The sequence below is a fragment of the Halyomorpha halys genome, unplaced genomic scaffold, assembly GCF_000696795.3.
Source record: "Halyomorpha halys isolate HHAL.00 unplaced genomic scaffold, Hhal_1.1 Scaffold1710.1, whole genome shotgun sequence".
Lineage (NCBI taxonomy): Eukaryota > Metazoa > Arthropoda > Insecta > Hemiptera > Pentatomidae > Halyomorpha > Halyomorpha halys.
In genome coordinates this window covers 120,481-128,654 of record NW_027109041.1, presented here as the reverse complement: position 1 = coordinate 128,654, position 8,174 = coordinate 120,481, and the positions used below count along the sequence as shown (strand labels likewise).

The following is an 8,174-nucleotide window of genomic DNA, read 5'->3' as shown; positions in this document are numbered from 1 at the left end:
AGTTAAGGCAGTAAGAGTCAGAATATTTAGTGATTGTAACGTAGAGTACTACTTAATAGTTCAAGAAATTACGGAAGAAAGTAAGATCCCAGTGTTCCTAGTTGTAGCAAATTTTAAATGTAGCTCAATTTAAGCTTTATTTATTAATAAATTAATGATCTACTGGAAGAGTTTCTAGAACTAATATGAAATTAGTGAATGACACAATCTTCTTTATTTAAATATAACCATTTATTTCACATACAACAACGTTTCGAGGTTATCTTATTTTTCGTATATAATAGTAAAAAAACTGACAAAACTAAAAATATAGCAATTATGTATCGGAATAAATATAATAACAGAATGGAGAACATACTAAATGATAATCATACATATAGAAGATTGCGCAATGATCCTTTTAAAGAACTTGTTGACAAAATTAATGTTTACGTTAGTAAATTATTAAAAAAAAGGCTATGTAGATAAAATAACAAAAAACAAATTACAGGTAACTGATTACACAGTTCCAAGGATCCATAGATTATTAAAATCTCATAAAGAAATTAAAGAACTTAGGCCCATTATCAATAATATAAACGGACCTACAGAAGCTATAGCAAAATTTTTAAATCCTATGTTAAATCAATTTAACAGATCTAATGATTATGATGTTATTAATGCAATAGAAATGAAAATGATTTTAAATAATATTACTTTTGATAAAGATAAATATGAAATATTTAGCTTAGACGTTAAGTCCCTTTTTACAAGTATCCAAGTTGAAGAATGTATTAAGTTAGAAGAAGAAAATTGGGAAACCATTTTTAAGAATACCAACATTAAAGATAAAAAGTTGTTCATTGAGGGTTTGCAATTATGTATTGAATATATTTTTATTAAATATGAAGGTCAATATTTTAAACAAATACAAGGTAAGTAGAAATTATATGAATCACTTGCTTGATACAAACAATTAAATTAGATAATAAATTTTTTATTGCTAAAAAAATATATAGATGATTTAATAATTACTACAAATTTTGATAATATTGAAACCATATATGACCAATTTAATAAATATAATAGTAGAATTACATTCACAATAGATAGACCTATTAATAACATAATAAGGTTTCTAGATATTAGCATAATCAAGGACAATAGTGGTGAATAAAAAACTAAATGGACTAAGAAAGAAAAACAAGTAATATCAAATTAAATTTCAATTCAAACCACCCATACTCAAAAAAAATATATAGCTAGAAACCTGATTAAAAAAGCAATATTATTAACTGATGAAATTTTTTTAAAAGATATAAAAACACAAATTTATAATATTTTCATTGAAAACTTTTATCCGAAAAAATTAATAAATAAATTGTGGCATGTTAGTAATAATAACCACATAGCAAATAATAATGTTAGTTATATTGTGAAAAATACGGAGAATATTATAATACCAAATAACAAGATTAATAACAGCAAAAATGTGAGTAATTTAAAAAAAAAAACCTAATCAAAGCATATTCACGGATTTTTATAAAAATAAAAATATACAACATAAAAAAAACATAAAACAAACAAAGATAACTTACAGAATGTAATAGAAAAAGAAATAGTTAGGATTAATAATGACCATTACTTTAAATTTAACTATATTCCAGGTTTAACAGATAAAATTAAAATTAAATTTATAGAATATGAACATCATAATTTGAAGTTGGGGTTATGTAATAACAATAAATTGAGAAGTTTTCTGGATAATATAAAAGACAAAATTGACTATGAAGATAAATTATATGTTGTTTATAAAGTTAATTGCCAGAATTGTGAAGTTATATACATTGGGGAAACATCTAAAAAATTAAAAACAAGAATTTATCAACATAATTGTAAAAATATAAAAAACATCAATATTACAGCTCTGGCACAGCATAGTATTAAATATAAACATCAATTTGATTTCAATAATCCAGAAATATTAGATATAGTTAAGTATAGTAAGAATAGAATCATTACATATTACTAAAAATATTGACAAGGCAAAAAAACTTTAGGCACACATTATAAATAAATTAACATTTTAGTTTTGTATATTTTTATAGAATTAAAATTTATTTTAATATTTTTGTTTGTTATTGTATAAAAATTGTTTTTAAAAAAATGATAATTTTAGTTAGATTGTTCATCTTTGTGGTAATAGAGGTAAGAGGTTATTGTTATAGTCTAATTGGTTGTTATCATAAATTTTGTTGAATTTGGTTTTCTAGCAACCTGAAGATGGGGGATAACCCCGAAACGTCGTCGTATGTGAAATAAATTGTTATATTTAAACAAGGAAGATTGTGTCATTCACCAATTTCATATTAGCTTTATTTATTTATTTTTGATATTACTGCTCTAATCTTTACAAGTAAATCATTTAAAGCTAAGATAAAAAGAAGTGAGGTAAGAAGGTGAGATATAGAAACAGAGATGTGATGGATGATTAATAATTCTTTTGGGGTTATGATCACCTTGATATTTTAAATTCCATTGACCAATTATCTTAATGAATTAAAATAATTTTAAATTAGGATGAAAAAAAAATCCGCATAAAAGTATAATGGTTGGTCCACATCTATTGCAGACCTAAATGTTCCTTATGTAACCGATCTAGCCCGAACCCAATATTATTCCTTCCATAATAAACTCCCTAACCACCCAAACCCACTAATTTCTAACCTTGCTTCCTCTTCCATTCCTGGAAATCCTCCGAGGCGCCTGAAAAGAAGATGGCCTCGTGACCTTATATTGTAAACTGTTTTTAGAGTTCTACTACTGGGTAGTTTCTCTACATGCTGTATCATATCATTATGATCAAATTTACTTGTTGTATTCTTTATACAGTTGTAAATATCAATCAATAAATAAATAAATAAATAAAAAAATTATTGCTGCTTTTACCGAGAGTTACAATGCAGTTTAGCTAAATGTATGGTATTTACTTCGGATTACCTATACTTATTATAGTTAAATATTTCAAAGATTTTTATGTATTTTAATAAGGGACTGAGATAATTTGATTATTTGGTAAGAGGTTGTCTGTATTTTGTGTCAGTCTGTTGGTGATGGGGCTCATTGGGTACGTTGATTCAAATAATTTATTTACTTGTACTCAGTTGAGTCTGGATCGCTTGTGTGTTTCTGCCACGTTTGTGGCCATCCTGTCGGTGTCAGTGTCCTAAATAGTGGGTTCGTACAGTACTGAAGGCTTTAAAAAAAATTTGATGTTTCTGAGGCGGAGAGAAAGATTAGAATTGATAAGGCCTTTAAGACTTGTTGATGTTCTTATTACAGTAGCGAACTTGTGTCAGGTGTCTGTGGTGACACCCAATATTTTCGTGAAAAAATAAGAGAAACTCTTTAAGAGGAGGCAGCATTTACATGTAACGAGTAGGCCTTGCAAAAGGTCACCATTATAAGATCTGCAATACTTAGTCTCTGAAGAATTCGGTTTACATTTGATGCCCCTGCAATTAAATCATGTGGAGCTCCTCCTCACTCCTTCTGTTCCATATAATATTTTTAATCTGTTTTACAGTACTTTATTTTTGCATATAATTTCATTCAGTTGCGTTATTGTTAGACTAAAATTATTAATGGCCAAAACACTACAAATCAAAAAATTATACAATTTTGTTCTACTTTTCAAGAGGCAATATTTTTTCTACGGAGAGGTAATGAAGAGTTTCAGGGGGTCATTCTGGGGGGATCTGTACCTTTGTAACTCAATCCATTGTAAATCGACCCAGTAACCCTGAAGAATAACCGCAGACGGAGGGCAAATTGTTTAGGACGTTTGGGGCTTTTCTCCAAAACTACCAGGCCAATTTTTTTTTTTTAATTTGGCATCAAAGTAATAATAAGTAGTAATAAGACAATGATCCTCGGAACTTTTTACGATTATGAAGTCGGAAGTCATACCCGCCCAATCCATGGTAATGGTATCGTGAAAAAAATTACTTAGTACGGATTGCAACTTAACCAGATATCCTTAACAATTGCTGTGTTGATGATTTTGTAAATTTAGTAGGACACGTATGCTCACCCACCCACCCCTCTTTCCACACATTTTAAATGCCGAGGGGGAGGAGTTTAAATTCCACGCGGAGTCAATTTTACGCGACGATACTATTTTAAAGGCACATCAGGTATAATTTTTACTCATCTATTGTATCCTAGTCTTTACTTTTTTTTCTAATAATAATAAAATAGTTTTATCTACAAATTTACGTTATAAAATATTAGTATGCATGTAAATATAATTGTATTTAATTAATAAATTTTTCGAAAAATCAAAACAAAATTACAACAAAATTTTATATGTGCGATGTTTAAGAGAATATTTACTCTAGTTGCAAAAAAAAGTCACTCATCATCAACCTTCGAAATCTAAATATCCGTTGTCCGTTTTTTGCATGTTATTTTTGTGCGTCATTGAGCAACCGTAAGAGGTCGCACTACTATTTTGTTGCTTTTACTGTTCGGATTTCGATATGAGTTTAGAACCGACAGTAATGTTATCCTAAAGACTGCTATACTTCCTATGTGCCTAAGGGTCTAAGAAACAAATGAGTGGCTTGAGCGCATATATTGAAAATGCTTGCAGCTAGGAGTGAATACTTTCTTTTAAGAAGATAGTGATATTCATCTGCCTTGACTCAGTCTGCTGCTGTACCTCTGGGACGTATTATTGGTCCTTTCCTCGATACCTCATACAAGACTGAAAAGAAAGCAAAATTGGAAATCAACTAAACCAAGGAATTTCTCATACATTCAGTCCTTACAATCCGAAATCTCTTATGATATTTTTTCAAATGCTCCTAATCTTGTCACAAATAAAATCATCAACAAGAATCTCAATGTTCCATAAGGTGCCGATTTGGCCTAAACCAGATATCAATCCTTCCATGATAAATTCCCTTACCACTCAAACTCACTTGTTTCTAATAGTACAAGAAGAAAAAAAGGCAGTTTCTCACCCCAATTTTTGATTACATTGATAAAACTATTTATGATTACTAGTCAAAATTGATGAGCCTACCAAGTATAGGTAGGGGGAATAAAAAATGGCGGCTGTTTCAAAATCTTAAAAAACATTAATTTTTCATTCGGAGAACATTATTTAAAGAAGAGTAAATTTGCTGAAATATTAGCCCTAAAAGAGCTATTTACGTCCAATAGTTCTCGAGACATAGATTTATAAAAAGCAAAATTTCTTAAAAATCTACTGAAGTAGTTAGTTAATTTATTTAGAGAAATCTAAATCTGATGAACTAAGTGACGTACAGATGTCAATTAGCACTTAAATTAAAGCTAGTTTAATAGACTATAAAGAAGTTTATGACATTTACCTTCGTAAGAGTAGTAGTTTTCATGATTTTTGAAAAATAAATTGATTTATAGTTGTTCGGACAATAAGTTTGATTTATGAAAAACTTGATTTCAGAAACTATTGGACGTACAGATGTCTGCCAGCTCTCAAATTAAAGCTAGTTAAATTTACTACAAAAAAGTTGATAATGTTCATCTATGTAGGAGTATTAGTTTTTATGATATTTGACAAAGTAAACTCACAAAATGTTCGTTTCTAGTTGTTCGTATAAAATGTTGGATTTTTGAAGAAATATATCTCTAGATCCATAACACGCACATTCGTTTGCCAACACTCAAAATAAAGGAAATTTAACTTACTATAAAGTAGTTTAAGATACTTATCTTCGTAGTGGTAGTAGTTTTTATGATATTCACATTTGAATATAAATTTGGCAAATGAAAATTTGTCCGAACAACTTTAAATCAATTTATTTTAGCGAATTTCAGGTAAACTATTACTCCTACAAAGATAAACATGATAAACTACTTTATAGCTAATTAAACTTGCTTTAATTTGAGTGCTAATAGATATCTGTACGTCAAATAGTTTTTGAGATATAAATTTCTCAAAATAAATTCACTAACTACTGATCTTTCAGTACGTCCCATACAACATTTTTATGAAATGTTGCTTTTTAAAAAGCTATTCTCGAAAACTATTTAACGTATATATTATTAGGGCGTATATACTATTAGGGCTCATATTTAAGCAAATTTACTCTTCTTTAAATGACGTTCTCTTAGGCTTTCTTGTGTTGTTCCTACTTTTTAAGATATAGAGTTCCGAATGAAAAATTAATTTTTTTTATCACTTTGAAACAGCCGCCATTTTTTTATTCCCTCTACCTATACTTGGCAGACTCATCAATTTTGACTATTAATTATACATAGCTTTCATTAAAATAATCCGAAATTGGGGTGAGATAACTGCCTTTTTTGCTCCTCTTGGGCTCTTTTACTATAACCTTTCTTCATCTTCAATACCTGATAACCCTCCGAGGCACCTGAAAAAAAGATGGCCACGAGATCTTCTAATGTAGAAATATTATTACAGAGCTACCAATGGGTATTTTCTCTGCATGCCTACAACACTCCATTATAATCTTAGATCAAACTTACGGAGTGTATTTTATATAAATACAGTTATAAATATCATTAAATTCTAGGCATCTAGAGAAGACCTTGTACTCTATAAATGTAATAGGATGCAAATGGAGTTCTATTAATGGGTAGCTTCTCAACAAGACAGCACTGGGACATAACTAAAATCACACTTACTTGCATATTTATGTTATACAATTCTAAATTTCGATAAATAACCAATAAATAAAAAGTTGGACTAAGTCGCATCGTGGGTCACAATTGGGAGAAGAAATAACAGCTACAGTCAGTCCAGTTAGTGAAATTAAAACCTAACTTTATAACGGTATCCATTGTAGGAGACATAACATAATTTTATAAATTAGTTTTATAAATAAACCATTAGTGTGTATTAAGTAATGTATTCGAATATTAAAACTTACAATCAGTGTAACAGTCGAGTGCCGCAAAACCTATGCGATTTGAGATCCTTATTTTATTATAAAATTAGAGTAAATGTTTATTTATGTATTGATTTTCTTTTCTTACCTTAACAATAAGACAATATTTCAGTTTCGAGGAGGAACATTCATTAAAATAAAACGAGGAGGAAATATTTCATTATGATCATGAAGGACGACAGCTCAAAGAAAACAAATCATACTCATGTTGAACATAAAGTCGTGTCTCTTGTAAATTCCATTTCTAAAATATTGGTGTTGATTCACGTTTAACAAAGGATCATTACAAATAAAGTGATATTTTCTTATAATTATAAGTAAAATTTAATGGTGTATAAAACCATGAGATCACTTTCGATTCATTCCAATTTTATAAGTAGTATTCAATAACATTTAACAAGGGGTCGCTCTGTATTTCCTACAAAAAAAAAAGTATATATACATATACATGTTTATTTGGGATCCAAGTAACAATGTTTTTGGGTGTTATAACTCACCTGTACGCAGTACAGCACATAGTATTGTTTTCACAACAACGCGTACCGTTTCTGCAGCATGTTTTTGACCCACAGCGGATCATGTATAAAGGAATAACTTAAACAAAAAAAAATTAACAATAAAAACAAATTTAACACATTACCATTATCAGGGAAATTTGATAGAATAACTCCACTGAGAAAGTTTCTGTTTGAAAAGAACATTCAGAAATGCAATTTGGTGGTATGTAGATATTTACCCAAAGTGACTAACAACGATACAACAATAATAACAATGACTGAATATTTTTCAACGCAAGCAGCGTATTTGAGTGATATAACTGATAAATTAAAAATGTTAAATGCACGTTATTCATATTATGTATTTCAAGATGCCAAGATACTTCGGAATTATTACTGCGAGATACTGAGACCTTTTCCAATACATGCTCAATAACACAGGGACTGATTCATGATCCAACAATCGACCTACTTAATGTGACATAATTTACGGCTAGGAGAAACTTCAGAAACATTCATTACTAGAAAAATAATAGTGAACATTCCAAGATTTCCAAATGTATTCCTTCTTCAGAAATCAGTAAAAAGAGTAAATCCCAAAACTTTTCCTTAACCAGATAAAATTAATGATAATTATAAGAAACAGAAAAAAATAAATGAGGAGTAATTGTCCAAAATAAGGGGGCGCAATAGTTTGAAATATATATTGGACATTTAGCACAATTAGTAATATATA

At 29.0% G+C, this 8,174-nt stretch overlaps 1 long non-coding RNA gene across 1 annotated transcript in view; it reads right to left on the bottom strand.

The window, feature by feature from the left end:
- Nucleotides 1-7,221: 7,221 nt before the first annotated feature.
- LOC106690424 (uncharacterized) overlaps nt 7,222-8,174 on the bottom strand; it is a 2,806-nt gene continuing 1,853 nt past the window's right edge. Inside the window, exons 2-3 of the long non-coding RNA XR_001344602.2 lie at nt 7,439-7,535; nt 7,222-7,359 (exon numbers count right to left, since the gene is read on the bottom strand). This is a non-coding gene — a long non-coding RNA (uncharacterized lncRNA). The remainder of the gene's footprint in view (nt 7,360-7,438; nt 7,536-8,174) is intronic.